This window comes from Tamandua tetradactyla, chromosome 1, assembly GCF_023851605.1.
Source record: "Tamandua tetradactyla isolate mTamTet1 chromosome 1, mTamTet1.pri, whole genome shotgun sequence".
NCBI classification, from domain to species: Eukaryota; Metazoa; Chordata; class Mammalia; order Pilosa; family Myrmecophagidae; genus Tamandua; species Tamandua tetradactyla.
In genome coordinates, this window is record NC_135327.1 from 205,454,263 (window position 1) to 205,473,103 (window position 18,841).

At 34.4% G+C, this 18,841-nt stretch overlaps 1 protein-coding gene across 3 annotated transcripts in view; it reads right to left on the bottom strand.

Moving 5' to 3' along the window:
* ESYT2 (extended synaptotagmin 2) overlaps nt 1–18,841 on the bottom strand; it is a 97,304-nt gene that overhangs the window by 62,020 nt on the left and 16,443 nt on the right. The window lies entirely within an intron of this gene.

Genomic DNA, 18,841 nt, shown 5'->3' on the forward strand with positions numbered 1-18,841 from the left:
TCCTTTCAGGGAGACGAACTACTGAGAAGATACTTTTGCTCAAATGGTTACAAGGAGCTGTATCAGGGAATGATATCAGAGTGATTAGTCCCAAAAAGACGATTCCTTGAGATCCAATTCAACTTCTACTGCTTGACCCCTAAAAACAAACAACTGAAAATGAGGTGCCAAAGTGCCAATTCCTGGTCCAAAAGAGGCTATTATCATCACATCCATCATAGCCACATCTGTTCTAAATAATAACCCAAAGAGAGCAAATAAGCTTCCACCTTGACACCAAAAGTAAGAGTAGAGGAAGCACCAATTGGTAGAGTTACTACCTATTCCCTTTTGCTCACATTCCTAAATAGGCCGTTATTCCTTTATACAACATGATATTTATGTGTTTAATTTGCTTGAACCATGAGCATGGTTTTAAATTGAAATAAGTTGTTTTTAAATTAAGTTAGTGTGAATCTATTCTAGAACAAAACCAAAGGGATAGCAACTTTCCAGAATTAGGAAAAAGGCTTAAAAGTTGGGAAAGACAATACTCAAGAGGTCAAAGAGTAGGGAAAAGGGAACTGCTAGAGATGTTTGCTCAAATGCAGAAGATATCCCCATAGACAGACTTATTTTGACCTGAGCTGTAACTGTAGTAAAATAAAGGATTGCACACTTTTCCTCCAAAAAATAGGAAGAAATTTGGGGATTGGGGCGGAAAAGACTAGGGGCTTGCCAAAGTAGCTAGACTATGTAGCAAAATTAAGTATAGATAATCCATTTGTTTTGTATTTTGCCAACTTTTTACATTATGGTAAAGTAGTTCAATACTCTAAAGGACAGATCAAGAATATCATAGGTGGTTAACACACTAGTGTTATATGAAACATGAAAGCAGGTACTGAACTATGATCCCAAGTTAGCAGTATACTGTGAAGTTCTCTCCCCTTCTGCCTCTTTTCCTGCTGAATCCAGCCATTCCCTAGAGGCAAAAGAAAGGACCAAAAGCAAATATAGAACATCTGTTTGGGGATACCCAGAACTGTTTCATTATAGATTGGTTCCTTCTTTTATAATTTTAGAGTAAATATTGGAGCCCAAGTTAATATATCTGCGTATTTCTACTTAAACATCCGAATACACTTATCCTTTATTGTGATTTTTTTTTAATACCTCTTTTAGTAGATCAACCCCTGCATGACTTACCAACTAAACTGACAGCTAAATTTAGCTATCAGAACAATTACTCTACAACCCAGTAATTTCATTTACCTTACTCAAGACCATAACCACCTACTCAGTTATTATACAGGTCAACTTAGACTGATCTTCAAAGACCTACCTCAAATCACATTTTCTCTGGTTTCCAACTCATTAATCTAATTTTACCACCAAAATAAACCTGGCTTCCTTATACAGAAATGTATTTTTCTCTATTTTTTATTTTTATCCTACTTCATCCTCTCTGTCTACTCTTCCTTAAGAATTGGCTCAGCTGGGTTCTAGTCAACACTCAAAATATGACTCCACCCAAATCACTCCTTAATCCCACAGCACCTTAACTCTTATATATTCTCTTGTATCTCTTAAAAATATGCATTTTTTATACCACTATTTTGTAAATATTCCTCAATCATTTTGTGTGCTCAATCATTCTCCTTCTTGCCCCATTATACTACATATTTATAGTGAAGAATTTATTTTTCTGAGAGATGTTCTACAGAGATGATGGTCAGAATTGATAGCAAATTCAACTCTAAATGTATTAATATTACCCCTGGATTTTTATATGTACTTTGCTTTCTATATTTGTGATAAGTTTTCAATTGCTCATTAAAAATACTGCAGAAATTACTTAAATTCTTTGGGCTCTACCTCTGCATAAAAGTGTTATCTTAAGTATAAACTCTTAGCACAGTACTGGAATTATTTTAAAATGCTGTATCATTATATACTGAGTAGAAATAACAATGATCCACATCAAGATTATCCTTGGGACTACCTCAACTTACAGCTGTGAGAGAACGTATGCATCTATGAGGATGTCAATGAGAGGGCCCAGCAAAGGAGATCCATGATATCAATTCTAAGAATCTAAATTGCTTCATAAAGAAATATCCCAAATGTTAAGTGTGTTTTGACAAAAACAGAAAGAAAGGTTTATGCTGCCACTTAAGCCTTTCATTTTGCCTGTTTAAAAGACCCTTTCTTCTCTCCCAAACATCATGAAGTAAAAGGATGCATCTCCAGTAAACAACTGAAATACCATCTATGAAAACAATGAATTTACCTGTTACTATTTAGTCTGTGATATATCAGTTTTCAGTCAAGGTAGACATTAGATTTCCTCCCATAAGAACAAGGAGGGCTCTCTGGAGGCTGGCCCCCGTACTTCTAAAGTTGGATTTTCTAAGTCCCTCAGTAAACGATTTCAGTCACTCATTCTGAAGTCCTTTGCCAGATTTGCTGTATCTTTTTCCAGTGAGCAGGGGATAAATGGTCTGTTCATTTTCCACAACTAGTGGGGGTCAATGTGCATTCTTAGTGTGTTAATCCTGCATACCTCAGAGAAATTCACTTATGTTTGTATAACATAGAATCCTTTATACTTTATATGCAGAACAATTTCCTTCTACTACAGAGGGTGAAATTGTGAGTATAGTAGCTTTTATCTTCTAAAGATTTTTGGGTATCTTCTAAAACAGGATTTTAACTGTTATATAAACTAATACTATTTTTGTCAGCTGATCAGACTTCATACTCCTACCATGTCCACCAAAAGTCCAACCATGATTGAAAAAAAAAGCTTATGTTTCCTGGGAAAGACATCTATAGCTTTACAGCTACTTAGTTGTTACAATCATCATTTTAAAATAAATTAAGGAGTATAAAAATTATAGTAGCATTATCCAGGGTAAATTTTTTTTAGAGTGGCTTTAAAATATAAATAAAACCCAAAGTACACTTGATGGAATGGGAGTCCTGCTGGGTTTGAGCATATGTCAATAGCTTCAATTCATTTCTTGGGACCCTACTGCAGGCCATGAACTCTAATTCTTATACGCTCACCCTCATAAAACTTACATGGCTATATATATTATCTATAACTGATTTCTTCATTCCTAAAGATATAGGAAGAAGGAGTGCATGGGTGGTTCAGTGGTAGAATGCTCATCTGGTTCAGTGGTAGAATGCTCGTCCTACATGCAGGAGACCTGGGTTCAATTCCTGGACCATGCACCCTCTTCCCCAAAATACATACATACATACATACATACATACATACATACATACATACATACATACATACATACATACATACATACATACATACATACATACATACATACATACATACATACATACATACATACATACATAAAGATATAGGAAGAGGAGAGATAATGAATGAGACTTTAGAGAAGTTTGGCATCTAGGAAGTCCACTCGTTCAGACCCAAGAAGTAAGAGGACACAGATCATGTCATAGTCTACTTAAGCAGCTACATACAAGTAGACTTTGGTACCAGGGTCCCTAGTTCAGCAGCTTGGGTACCACAATGAGAATCCCACCATGAATGGCTAAAAATGGTTTTTAATAAACTGAACATCACATTGAAATCCACATTGCTATCACAGTACAAAGAGTGTAAACTGGGCATCCTCAATCACAAGAAATGTGTGTGCTCTCTACCTTTGCTAGAGTGACTCCCTGGGAAAGCCTACTAACAATATTGAGTACCAAGTTTTAGTGCTCTGTAAACTATAAAACGTAAGAATAGTATGTCACCTTGAAGTGGTGAGGAAAGGGCAAGGGGAGCATGGTAGAAGGGTAGAAGTACAATAGATAATTCTTGTTGTGAAGAATCAGCAGCAAAATGTGTATCAGGCTGTATGTGAACATGGAGATTAAGGGAAAGTGAGAACTATTTTTTTTTTGCATGGGCAGGCACTGGGGAGCACAACTTTTAATAGAGGAAAATATATAGTATCTTTTCTCTTTAGTTTAAGATGTTCTTTTAAGCATTTTTGAAGACTTGAAAATATTTCTACAATGTAACATTGTGAAGAAGATATGCAAGTAACAGGTTAAAATTTAACTTGAGATTTTCCCATCAATAAAAATTTATTAATAGAGGCCATATATTCTTTAAAATACTGTATGTATATGTGTGTGTATAAGTAGACAAATATTTTATACAAGTTATACATGTCTATAAATGCACAGAAAAGAAGTTTTGAAGAATAAATACCAAACTAACAATGAGAAAAATGAAGTTTTAATTTTTCCTCTCTATACTATTGTTTGAATATCTTAAGAGAAGCAGAAATTACTTCTCTGGTTACTTTTGTAATTTAAGATTAAAATTAAGAAAATATTTCTACATATGGAATAAAGATGAATAGGGGGAACAAATGTTAAAATAAATTTAGAGTGAAATGCTGGTGATCGGTGAGGGGGAGGGGTGGAGTGTATGGTATGTATGAATTTTTTTCTGTTTTCTTTTTATTTCTTTTTCTGAATAGATGCAAATGTTCCAAGAAATGATCATAATGATGAATATGCAACTATGTGATGATATTGTGAATTACTGATTATATATGTAGAACAGAATGAGCAAATGTTACGAATATTTGCATTTGTTTGGTGTTTTTTTTTGGTATTTAAAAAAATTAAAAAATTAAAAAAAAGAAAATGTTTCTAATAGAAGTACTATTTTTATTTAAGTGACTTCAAAATCATGTGAAAACAGAGTTTCTATGAATTAAACCACATTTAAATCATATTAGAAAAGTATGACACAAATACAATAGGATTATTTTACAACATGGATAATCTACTCAAAATCTGATTTGGAAATCAATTTTTTTGTATATTGAGGTTTAAAGGCAAAGTATAAACTACATTGAGCCAAACATTTAATTGATTAAATATCAAAGTATTTCCTCAAATACTCATCTTTTTTCATTTTAAAACTTAAAATTTCAGTGTCTACCATTGCTTCTTTCTTTGCATGACATAAAAAGCACTTACAAACTGGACTTGACCTAGTTTGTAAAAAATGTTCCAACATAAAAACATTTTTCCTTCTCTAACAATATTAGATATTTCTAAGTTCCCTGAAATTTCTCAAAATATGTCTGTCAGTATACTAGCAAATTCCTATCCTGTCATACTGCTAGAGTAACACCATAAAGCTAAGTTATTTCTATCTTACAAAATACACACTAGTCCTATGAATCACCCAGAGAATTTTTTTTTTTTTTAAAGGAAGGAAAGACAGAGAGAAGGAAGGAAGGATGGAAGGGAGGAAGAAAGGGAAACATCTTTAAACATTTTCTTGTATTTGTTTGTTTGTTTGTTTTTTACATGGGCTGGGGCCGGGAATCGAACCGAGGTCCTCCGGCATGGCAGGCAAGCACTTTGCCCGCTGAGCCACCGCGGCCCGCCCCATCACCCAGAGAATTTTAAACTAAGGTAATAAGAAACTTCCCAACTCACCATGAGCCAGAGCAAAGTTATAGTTTTGACAATAGTGAATTGTAAGCTTGGTTACTGCATTTTAATTACTGTGTTATTTTTTTCCATGTAAGCACGTGTTGACTGTTCTTTTTAAAGAACAGGCTAAAGAACCTATTTATTGAGTACTTACTCTGTGTCAGTTAAGTACTGACACAGAGTGTACCACTACCCCCAGTGGTAGGGATACAAAGCAGAATTAGACTCCTCCTTGTTCCTGGGAAGCTCAAAGGCTGGCAAAGGGGGCTGATGTGGATGGGTGTAATTGCAAGCCTGGTAGGTCAGAGTAATGGGAACACATAGGTAGGAGCAGCTAATGTTGCTTGAAAAGAGTTCATGAAAGATTCAGAGAAAAGATATGTATCTAAAGGATTAGCTGAGGGTTGCCAGCAAAGAAAAGAGGATATTCTAGGCAAAAATAATGGCATGTGCAATTTGGGGAGGCTGAATTAGGAGACGGGTGGAATGTTAGCTGATGAAAAAACTAGGTCAAGACCAGCTTGCAGATGCTTTTTATGTCATGCAATGAAGTGAGCAATGAGTAGACACTGAAGTTTTAAGTAGAGAAATGGAAAAGAGATTAGTATTTGAGGAAATACTTTGTAGTGTCCTCAATCTATTTTGGTACTGTCACAGACAAGAATGCTGAGACCACCTGCACAAATAAGCTTTTAATATATGTGAACTGGCTTTACAATCTGAATTATGTTACAATTTATACAGATGAATTTTGAAATCAATACATTTCTTAATAATAATATCCAAAAGCATTCAATACCTCTGAGATTTTAAATTTGTAAGTGATAAAAAATGATTTCAAACTGCCAAAGAAAAAGAGAATATATTAAATTTGAAGAAAGTAAATCTGTTGCCTTCACTAAATTAAAAATCTGCTTCTCACTAATACATATTCATACACATTTGCTTATGTTCCACAAAACAGAATTTAATGTAGTGAAAACATCACAGACAAAGACTGGGATATAAAAGGAAAAGAGAAACATGTTTCCTAAATCACACAGAAAGACATGAACAGATACTTCGGTTTTAAATCTTATCTTTCTATTGAAAACACACTTAAATTTTTAATTTTAAGTTCCAATTATAAAACAAGTTTAATTCTTATTTATATTATCTCTACGAACTAGAAATAATCACTCTTTGATTATATCTGGTTTCTATTATATTTAAGAGTTGACACCACCCTAGAAATCCCTCTTTAATCTTACCTTAAAAAAGAACAAAGGCATATTTTGGATTCTAATATGCTGTTGATATTCCTTACTAAAGTTGTTTTATTTAGAAAAGTTTAAACCAAATATACAAAAGTGGAACATAAATTGTATGCCAGGAACCTCTACATACAATTTCTTGTTTAATCCTCTCAACAACCCTTTGAACAATTAATGTCTCTGTTTAACAGATCATGTCACATAATCCTCAGGGAGGATAACTAATTTGACCAAAGTCAAAGGGAAAATAAGTAGCATAGAGGGAAGAGATCCAAACTCAAAAAATGAGTAAGACTCTCCATTATACCATGCTGAAGTATAAAGGATGGAAAAAATTTATAAATGACTAAATTTTTCTAATAAATTATATTTTCCTATTTTTTTTTTTTTTTTTTTTTTTTTTAAAGACAGAGAGAAGGAAGGAAGGATAGAAGGAAGGAAGGAAGGAAGAAAGGGAAACATCTTTAAACATTTTCTTGTTTTATTGTATTCTGTTTCTCCGTATTTGTTACATGGGCTGGGGCCGGGAATCGAACCGAGGTCCTCCGGCATAGCAGGCAAGCACTTTGCCCGCTGAGCCACCGCGGCCCACCCTATTTTCCTATTTTTGAACTTTAAAAAAATTTAGGATACTGTTTAAAACTGCAGTTTTAAAAAAAAGGATTAGCTCCAATATGAATAATTAGCATTTGTACAAGGTTTTACTGGTCATAAATTCAGTGCCTTGCACATGACTGACTGCTACAACATACAAAAAAGCACATCGGTCACTTCACATGGAATGTAGGGGAGAACTTTAAAATTACATTAGTATTAGTAGCATTGAAATGTGTAATATAAATTAATCCTGCAGACTTATTCCTTTAAAAAAGAAAAACCTAGTATACATTTAAATATGAAGAAAAATAAAATTTCTAATCCATTACATCTGAAGCATTAATGATTTAATATCTTTAAGTAAAATCACAAGATAAAGGATTAAAAGAATCATTTTAGAAACCACGTCATTAAATTTCAAACAGTAAACTTGCCAATCAAATTCATTTATATTCTTCCTCATTCCAAGAAGGATTTGAGCTTTGCTCAATTCTAAATAGTCCTTTAGATACGATCTCAAAAAAATAAATCAGTAAAATATTAACTTGAAGCAATGATTGGCTCCAGTGGAAGAATTATTTTACTATCTTGAGACACTGCAAAAGCGTGGAAAAAGAGGAGGAGGAAAAGAACCTAATTCATCTAGTACAGAGGTTTTCAGACTGCGCTCCACACAGCCCTGGGGCTCATGCCCCAACAGCTCAACAGATGAGCTGAATCAACCCTACCAATAGAGTCCTGAGGCACTGAAAAGATTCACTGGTGTCAAGCCTTATCAACAGACCAAAAATATGACCCCTGTTTAACAATGTCACTGACTCATCATCAATCTAACAAAACATCAACCCTCTTACATTATACAATGGTGTTCTAAATCTACAAATTGAAAGGATCTAAGCAAGTGGTTTCATTTCCTTGTTTAACATTAACACTGATATCTCAAAAACTGAGAACAGATAAGGTCAAACTAGAACACTAGAACCATAGATAAGAAAAAAATGAGATGTCTAATCTTTACTAGCTATATTGCAAGAGAAATTGTTTTTGGAAAACTTTTAAATAATCAATATATCTTTGGCTGGAAGTATATTGTATATAGCAGGTTTACGTGAACACAGACATCCTGTACTCAAAGAATTAACAGTTTAAAAAATACTAACTGAAAATCTTCAGTTGAAATGTTTAATTTTTTTTTTCTGCATATGAATTAGTCTGAAAATCAGTGCAAATGGTAAAAAGACTTGCACAAAGTTAAAACTGCCACAGAAAATTTCTGGTTCACACAAATTCAAGACTACTATATATCTTGGAACTTATTAATTCAAAGTTCCATATATATAGAACAACTTCCAAGGACCCAGGATTTGGGGAACTACTATTAATGAAGGAAAAAAGCAGGGACATCTGTGTAAGAGATCATGAGAAGATCATCCTCACCTTTCACTCCCACTTGCTTGATCAATACAAACATCTGGAATTTCCTATTCCAGTGTTTTCCAATCATGACAGACTCAGAAAACAGTATTTGTATGGCTGCTGTGATAAACTGGAGAGGATTTTGGATTTCTTATATGGGGCTTGGAGAATTAATTAATTATAATCTCTTCATATTAAATAATCTCCGTGAAAAAAAAGTATTAGGGATATTATTAAATGTCCCTGATACTGGATAAAATTTTAAAATAAAAATTTTTTTAATTAAAAAATCTTTAAGCATCAGTATCTTGCAGCATATCTATTATTTATTTGCGGCACACCAGTTAGGGAGCCCTGCTCATTCCTATTAACTTGGCTGTTGAGTATATCAAAAGGAAATGGCTTAAATATGTAAACTGGGACCACACAAACTTGTGCCCTCCCATCTTTTTATATTTAAACCTCTTTACCCATTTCCCACAAGGGTTCCTATAAACCATCTCTCTCTCCTCACAATCCCAATTTCAATCTGTCTCTCTTATCTTTTCCAGAGTTCTGGGACAATATTAATGGAATTTGGAAAAATATCAAGAGATCTTAATATTAAATGACATTTTTTCTAAGATACTGTGATGTTTTAAAATAGCTACCACTTTAAAGAAGAGCATATTCCAGATTAAAAAAGTGTGGAGAGAAGAGTCTCTTTGAAACATCTGGCAATTCTATAATAAATTGTTAGAGTATGGTAAAATTATTCCTTTGGATGGTAAAAAGAAACTGCACAAAAAAACTTTTTAATCTATTTCAAATCTACATAAAAAGAAGGCAATCAATTCACATAATAAATTAAGCAACTATTTTGCAAAATCTACAAGGTTATAATTTTCTCAGCGATTTCTATCAGCTTTACACATACCTAGCTTAATATTCAGCTTGATACACCAAAAATAATGTGATAAAATATTTGAATATGATGACGTTGCTGAAAAATCTATCTGGTTCCAAATTCTCACCTTATAAAATAAATCTAAAAAAATCACTATTTTCCCTGAAGCCTTTACCAAAGACCAGAGGTACTGACCATAACCACTCCTTTATATTCTTACCACAGTCCAAATGGTACTGTCTTCTTATATCATCTCAAGCTTTAAGAGTTTGAAATAAGAATTGGCTACTGATAAAAGCTAAGATGGATAAAACCCAAAGAAGAAATTCACAAACATTTGTTCATGGATCCATGTTATTCCTGGGTAAAGGATCAATAAAGGTAACAGGGAGAATTAATAAACCACTGTCTACAAAATGCTTGTTTAAAGAGTATTTATCTCAATCTTTCTCTGTTACACAAATCACTATTACTTATTTTTGTAAATTAGGAAACAGTAAAAGAAATTAAAAAATCTAGGTTCATCCCAGCATACCTTCTATAATTAAAGCTAAATTACCAGAAAAAAACAATTTTTATTTTTAATCCACTAAGAGAACATACATTTTTTTTTTATATAGCTCAGATGCAGCTTCATTCAGTGTGAGAACATACATTTTAAAGCTATTTTTCTATGAAGCCTTCTGGAAGTTCATACATTATATTCGCTGTGCAAGATATACTATTGATTCATCCATTTATTTGTAAAGGGGTGCTAAATTTCAATTCAGGCATGGAATGACAGGGAAATTTCATCCAGGACTAATACTCAAGAGCATCATCAAAACTGGGACTCTATAACTTCTAGTCAGGATAATGGTTAGATATTCCTTCATCAAAAATAATGTTAAGAGATTTAATGAAAACCTTAAATATAGACATATCTATGAACGATATTTTTCAAAGACTTGGAACACATTCCAACAAAATTCTAAAGTCACCTAGAATGTAACTGCTAGCAGAACTAAAAGGCATACAAATAAATAAATTCGGAATCTTAATTTAGAATTGAGATTTGGGTATGTTACATCAATCTCACAGATTAAAATTAGTCCCAGAATAGGGAAACCTTCTCATTTCCTCACTTAAGCACCTAAAACAATCTGGTTGTTTCTGATTTTAAATTCAAATCAAGTACTACTATACAAATTTATATGCTTATGTTTTGACTGGAATGGGGTAGAAGATAGATGTAATTATAGCACTGAAATAATTGCATTTGTTCTGTATACTATGTGGAATCAATCCAGCTTTGCTCTACTAGTTTAAAAATTCAGCTTTGTTCTACCATGCAAGATTGTGAAGACAGGGTTAAAATCCCCTAGAATAAAAGAAATGACAGTAATATAAAAAACCTACCCTGATTCAGAAGATATATCACATTTAAAATTTTATAGCATTTTTTTCATTTTTATCAAAAATGCTTACATGATATTTTTTAGGAGCTTAACTTTATTCTCTCACAAAAATTCTTATGTAAATATCTTGAGTTATGAGAATGAAGTCAGAGAAATTTACTACCCTAAATTCAACTTATTCTCTTTTTAATCTTTTATTTGTATACAACGAAGAAGAAACAGTAAATGATCAAATATTTGAAAACACTACCTTTTTTCCTGAATATAATCAATAATCTTTACTGGATATTTAATAACAAGATTCCAGTACATCTATCCTAATTATAGCTTGTTTGCCACACTGTTGCAATTAAGTGCAATAACTCAATATGGAATACTTATAAAAAAAAAAAGAATTAAATTTTTGCTGTTACAGTCATTACCCAGAAAAAAGCATCAGGGCTTACTCTACCATTCCTTGTTTTGCACACAAGATACTGAACTAATAATAACAAGGAACCTCAGGGGGAAATATTACAAACATTTTTGTACATCTTTTGATTAAATTCCTAATTCTCCCCGGTACCTCTATTCTTTAATATGCATAACTTTGTACAGAAATCAATAATAAGACTATAAGCACTCACTCAAGGGCTTCTTTTCTTTTTATTCTGACATAATCATAGAAATTGCAAAAATAGTAGAGAGGCCCTGTGCACCCTTCACCCAGTTTCCCCCAGTGGTTACATCTTACACAACTATAGAACAATATCAACCCCAGGAAATGGGCTCTGATACAACGTGTGTATGGTTCTACAACATTTTATCACATGTGTACATTTGTGCAACCATCACTGTAATCAAGATACAAAAATAATCTATTGCCCCAGAGAATCCCCTTCACCATCTCTGCACAATCATTAATACCCGGCAACCACTAATTCATATGTTTTCTATCTCTATAATTTTGTCATTTTGAGAATATTATATGAATGGGGCCATATAATATGTGACCATTTGAGATCAGCTTTTTCACTGAGCATTATCCCTAGGAATCCACTCAAGTTGTTGAATGAATCAATAGTTTGTTCTTTCTTATGGAGTAGTATTCCATAGTATGAATGTAGCTGTAGCACAGTTTAACCATTAACCTACCGAATAAGCACACGAAAATTTGTTTCAAATTATTAGTCCTTAGAGAAATGTAAATCAAAACCACAACAATGCAAATAAAAACTATTAGATACTACTTTACACCCATTAGAATGGCTAAAAAAAAAATTAAAAAACAGATAATAACAAGAGTTGAAAAGAAGATAGGGAAATTGGAAGTAGTCATAGATTGCTGGTGGACTTTAAACTGGTACAGTCATTTGGAAAACAACTGAGCAGTCCTTTAAAATGTTAAACAGAGTTACCATATGATTTAGAAATTTCACTCCTAGGTATATACCCAAGAGAAATGAAAGTGTACATCCACACAAAAACTTGTACATGAATGTTCATAGCAGTGTGAATCATAATAGCCAAAATGTAGAAACAACCCAAAGGCCCACTGTACTGGTTGAACCTATTGTGAACCCCAGAAAAGCCAAGTTCTTTAATCCTCATCCACTATTGCTGGTTGGGAGCTTTTTGATTGTTTCCATGGAGATGTGACCCACCCAATTTGGGTGGTAACTTTTGATTAGATGGTATCCATGGAGATGTGTCTCTACCCATTCAAGGTGGAATTGCTTACTGGAGTCCTTTAAGAGGGAACCATTTTGAAATAAGCTTTGGAGCCATGAAAGCCCACACAGCCTGAAACCTTTGGAGAAGAAGAAGGAAAACGCCCTGGGGGAGCTTCTTGGAAAAAGAAGCCTGGAGAGAAAGCCAGCAGATATCACCATGTGCTTTTCCAGCTGAGAGAGAAACCCTGAACATCATCGGCCTTCTTGAACCAAGATGGCATTCTTTCCCTGGATGCCTCAGATTGGACATTTCTATAGCCTTGCTTTAATTTGGACATTTTCATGGCCTTAGAACTGTAAATGTGCAACTTAACGAATTCCCCTTTCTAAAAGCTGTTCCGTTTCTGTTATATCGCATTCCAGCAGCTTGCAAGCTAGAACACCCTTCAAACTAATGAATGGATAAATATGTGGTATACCAATACAGCAGAATATCTGGCAATAAAAATAAAGTATTGATACATGCACAACACTTAAGTGAAAAAAGCAAGTCAAAAAGATAACGTAGCATTTTATTCCAGTAGTATGGAATGTCCAGAATGGGCAAAACTATAGAGATAGGGTTGGCAACAGAGAGAGTGGAATGGAATAGGAGTCAGTGCTAATTGGTATAGGGTTTCTTTTGGGGGACAAAAATGTCGTTACAGATTTCGGTGAGGACTGCACAACCCTGTGACTATACTGATTAACATCAAATTGTAAATGGCTGATTATATGATATGTGAATATATCTCCTTAGGCTGCTAAAAATAAATAAAAGGGGAATGGCGATACCAATTCCCCAAAACATATACTACTTTTACCGCACTTCATTCATTTTTATTAGCTATTTCCCGAAGTTAATGGCAGAACAAAATAAGAAACTTCACAGGCCTAGAAGTAAATTACTAGCCTAATTCAGAGTTCTTCATTAGTGGATTCCCCAATAAACAAGGACATATTAGGTGATATAACAGGCACTTAAAGGGTAACTAGTCCAGCCTTACTGATGAATGAAGGATACAGAGCCTTGCCATTATGGGTCCCAAATTATTTGCGAGTTAGTTAAAAAACCTATATATACTAAAATATATAATACAAAGCCTTACCATTATGGATCTCAAATTATTTATGAAGTTAGTTTAAAAACCTACATGAACTAAAATATACGGTAAGACCATAAAGAGAAATGAATAAATTGTTTTATTAAATCAAATGCTGTATATTCAACAGTCAGTTTATATTTCTTTACAACCCACCTACACTGTCACTCCTACTCTTTTACCTTAGTCTCTTCTACCCTATAAAACATTTGCCTTTAAAGCTTTAAAGCAGTTTTTTGCCCATTATGCCTTATCTATGCTACGCTGCTTCCCCTTGGTTAAGGGCCAATTCCTGATTCAGTTTTTGTTTTATTTTTAAGAGCTTGAAAGGGACCTGACAAATTGACCAACTTCCTCATTTTGTAAAAGGTCAGTGACTGGCCAGAAGTAACAGAACGTGTAGGATGCCACACGGAGGACTGAACTCAGATTCCACCTTCAGAGTTGGCACTTTGTACCAGGCAAGCTTCTTTGACTGTACTACCTCACAGCAGAGAAGCTGAGCTATATATTTTCTATCTAGTTAGCTAGATTTCCCCTCCTTTATAAAATGTCGTCTCTTCTGAAAGTTCAAAAACCAATTTTTGAATCTTTAAAAAATATATATAAGAAACTATAACTAACACTTCCAGTCTTTTTGGCCTGCCATTCTCCTGGAAGTAATAAAAAGAGTAAAATAAATTGAATAGATGCTATTTACCACTTGTAGAAAGTTTACTAAGTGCCTGTATTAAATAGATATTTCCAACATCTTCTAGGCTTGTTAGATGCTGCTTCATAGGTGAAATAAGTGAAGCCCAAACCAGAATTTTTATATAGCTATTTACTTCAAGCTCCATTGCTTAAACAAGTCAGCTCATGCCTTGTGCTAATAGTAAAAATGCTTCCTTAACAATAGACAATACCATGAAATCCACATAAACTTTATCTACCCAGGAAAAACACCGTATAATAAGATTATACAAGTAAAGCATCACACCTGACCTCTTCTTCCTTTATTTATTCCCCAAAGCACACACTCAACAACAGAAAAATTTTTTTCTTCTAACGTTCACAAAGCAATGTATTTGGAGTACACAGATATATCCCTCATCCAATGGTACTGGTTTCTAAATTTAATGGAGTAGCTTGCAGCAGACCAGTCCTGCTAAGGACAATTTAAAAAGCGAGATGAAACATCACACATGTATGTGCATGCACACACAAACACATGCACACTTGAAAATACTGGAAAGCTGCCAAGGCAACAAGAACTTGAGAGACTTAGATTCAGAAGTGAAGGGGACAACAGAGTGGTGAGTTGACACTCTTTGGGCTGTTTTCCCCTAGTAATGTGGTGCAAGAGGTTGAGAAATCCATGCAGAAGGTTGTAGCCAAAAGACAGGGATGACAGCAGAGTTTATGGAAATCTCAGAATTTCCAGGTCTTTCTGGTTTATGGAAAGACCAGAAAGAAAAAAATTGGAGTTGCAAGCAAACAGAATTTGAGGGGTTGAGATCTGAGAAGAGAGGCACAAAGAAGTGAGTCCAATTCTTATACTTCTGTGCTTGAAGCATTCACCAGTTCTTAAGCTATGCAGTATAAGAAGTAAGCCTCTAAAAAGCAGAGTTTGGGGCAGTCTCACAGGACAGAGAAAGTGTAAAGTGGAATTTGAGACCTAACAAGGAGGGGCTTATAAAACACCACAGGTTTCTCAGTGGTGATCTTTGGTGGGCTATTCCCTAAGAGCAGGTGAAAACCAAAGATACAGCTTTAAGCATCCTTGGACCAACTCAGAAACTGATTAGACTAAGGTGATCTGTTCCCATTTTATCGGCCTTTTAGAGGACAGGATGAGATAACACCATTCAGAGCACTGATATGCAGTTAAATGTTTAAAACCAGTTCTCTGGGTGGGCCACGGTGGCTCAGCAGGCAAGGATGCTTGCTGCCATGCCAGAGGACCCGGGTTTGATTCCCGGTGCCTGCCCATGTGAAAAAAAACCAGTTCTCTGGGATTGCTGACTTCTGTGATATAAATATTCTCACCATGGCCAATTTCAAGCTACTAAATAATCTCACTGAATATGGAGTTGGTAAAATGTACATAATCAGTACTTTCAAACTTCTAGCTCTAACACATTACTGATCCTGTCTCCAGAAATTTTCATATGCAATGTCTGGCACAGAAAGAAAAAAACAAGGGGGTAGGGAACTGACAATGAAACTGACCCAGAGATGATCTAAGTATTTGAGTCAGACATGGACTGTAAAATAACTGACTAAAATGTTCAATGGAATGGAAGATGGAGAATTTCATGGAAGGAGAATTTAAACTCAAAACTAACATCTACAAAAAGAATCAAATTGAAATTCTAGAGCTGAAAAAAATCCAGTAAGAAAAATTAAGAACTCAAAGACAGATTTAACAGCAAATCAGACAAATTCACAAAAAACAAACAAAAGAAAGTCAAATGGAGTTGAGAAAGAAAAAGACTCAGTGTATAGTGTATAATTTTCCAAAACCAATGAAGGACATCTAGCCACAGATTTCAGAAGCTTAAATGAATCCCAAGTAAGATAAATATGATGAAAATCACATCTCAGCATATCAGAATAAATGCTAAAATTAAAGACAAGAAGAAAATTTTGAGAAAAGCAGAGAAAAAGATATATTCCTTCAAAAGAGAAACAATAAAGATATCTAACATCTCGAAAGAAGCAGTGTAAATCAAAAGACAATGTAATGACATCTTTAAAGTATTTAAAAAAATAACTGCCATTCCGGAATTCAATATGCAGGAAAAATATATTTCAAAAGTTAAGGTGACAATAGTCATTAGGGAAATGAAAAACCAAAACCACACTGAAATATCATTTTATACCCATCGGATAACTACAATGAAAAATAAGCTTTGGTGAGGATGTGAAGAAACTGGAATCTTCATACAATGTTGGTGAGAAAGTAAAATGATACAACCACTGTGGAAACAGTTTGGCGTTTTCTCAAAAAGTTAAACGTAAATCCAGCAATTCTATTTTTAGGTATATACCCCAAAGAATTGAAAACAAATACTCAAACAAAAACTTGTACATGAATGTTCACAGCAGTACTCTTCTCAACAGCCAAAAGGTGAAAACAATGCATTATGTCCATCAACAGGTGACCAGATAAATAAACTGTGGTATGTACATACAATGGAGTATCATTCACCTTCGAAAAGAAATGAGGTACTGAATCAAACTGCAACATGGATGAACTTCAAAAACATTATGCTAAGAGAAAGAAGCCAGACAAATGTCACATATTGTATGATTACATTTACATGAACTATCCAGAATAGGTAACTCCATAGAACAAGAAAGCAGATCAATGTGGGGAGAGGAAAATGGGGAGTGACAGCTTAATGGGTGTGAGGTTTCTTTTGAAGTGATGAAATGTTTTGTAACTATATGAGAGGTTATGGTTGCAGAAGATTGTAAAGGTACTAAATGCCACTGAATTATACATGTTTAAATCGTTTACTTTATGCTATATGAATTTCAGCTCAATAAAAAGAAAAGAGAATTGAACTATTGGGCCACAAAAAGACATGGATAAGGTGCACGGGTGGTTCAATGGTAGAATGTTCGCTTTCTATGTGGGAGAGCCAGGTTTGATTCCTGGACCACGCACCCACCCCATCCCACCCCACCCCCCCCAAAAAGACGTGGAGAAACCTTAAATATATATAGTTAAGTGACAGAAATCAGTCTGAAAAGGCTATATATTTTATGGTTTCAACTAAATGACATTCTTGGAAAGGCAAAAACTACAGAGAAAATAAAAGGATCAGTGGTTGCCAGGAGATTAGGGGGAGGGTAGGACGGATGAATAAGTGAAGCATGGGGAATTTATACAGAAGTGAAACAATTCTGTATGGTACTGTAATGGTGGATATGTGACATTATGCACTTGTCAAAACCCATAGGTCTGTATAACACAAAGAGTGAACCTTAATGTAAACTATGAACTTTAGTTAATAATGTATCAATATTGACTCAATAATGGTAACTTAGGTACTAAACTAATGCAAGAAGTTAACAAGGAAAATTGTAGGCTAGGAGGAGGGGATACAGGAACTCAGGATTTTCTACTTAATTTTTTTGCTAAATCTAAAACTGTTCTAAAGAATAGTCTATTAGTTGTTTAAAGTGAAAACATTTCCAGACAAACAAAAACTGAGAAAATTCATTTCTAGCAGACTAGCACTATCTGAAAATATAAGATGGGGAAAGACATGAAAGAGTATCACTATTATTTTGACCTGTTACATACACGATCAAAGACATTTTAAAAATTTATGGCTGTCTAGTTATTACTTCTTAATGGAATACTTCAGAACATTAACTCCATATAAATTAAAAAATAAAAAATACTTAGTGTGTTGGTTTGAAATGATGTATGTGCCCTAGAAAAGCCATGTTTTAGTCCTTATCCCATTTTGTAAGGGCAGCCGTTTCTTCTGATTCCTATTTGGTATTGTATGTTTGAAACAGTAATTAGATCATCTCCTTGGAGATATGATTTAACCAAGAGTGCTTGTGAAGCTGGATTAGGCAGAGGTGTGTCTCCACCCATTTGGGTGGGTCTTGATAAGTTTCTGGAGTCCTATAAAAGAGGAAACATTTTGGAGAATGAGAGAGATTCAGAGAGAGCAGAGAATGCTATAGTACCACAAAGCAGAGTCCACCAGCCAATGACCTTTGGAGATGAAGAAGGAAAATGTCTCCCAGGGAGTTTCATGAAACAGAAAGCCAGGAGAAGAAGTTAGCAGATGATGCCATGTTTGCCAAGCGCCCTTTCAGATGAGAGGGGAGCCCTGACTGTGTTCATCATGGCCTTTCCAGATGAGAGAGAAACTCTGTGTTCACCATGTGCCCTTTCACTTGAGACAGAAACCCTGAACTTCATCAGTCTTTCTGAACCAATGTATCTTTCCCTGGATGCCTTAGATTGGATATTTCTATAGACTGGTTTAATTGGGACATTTTCTCG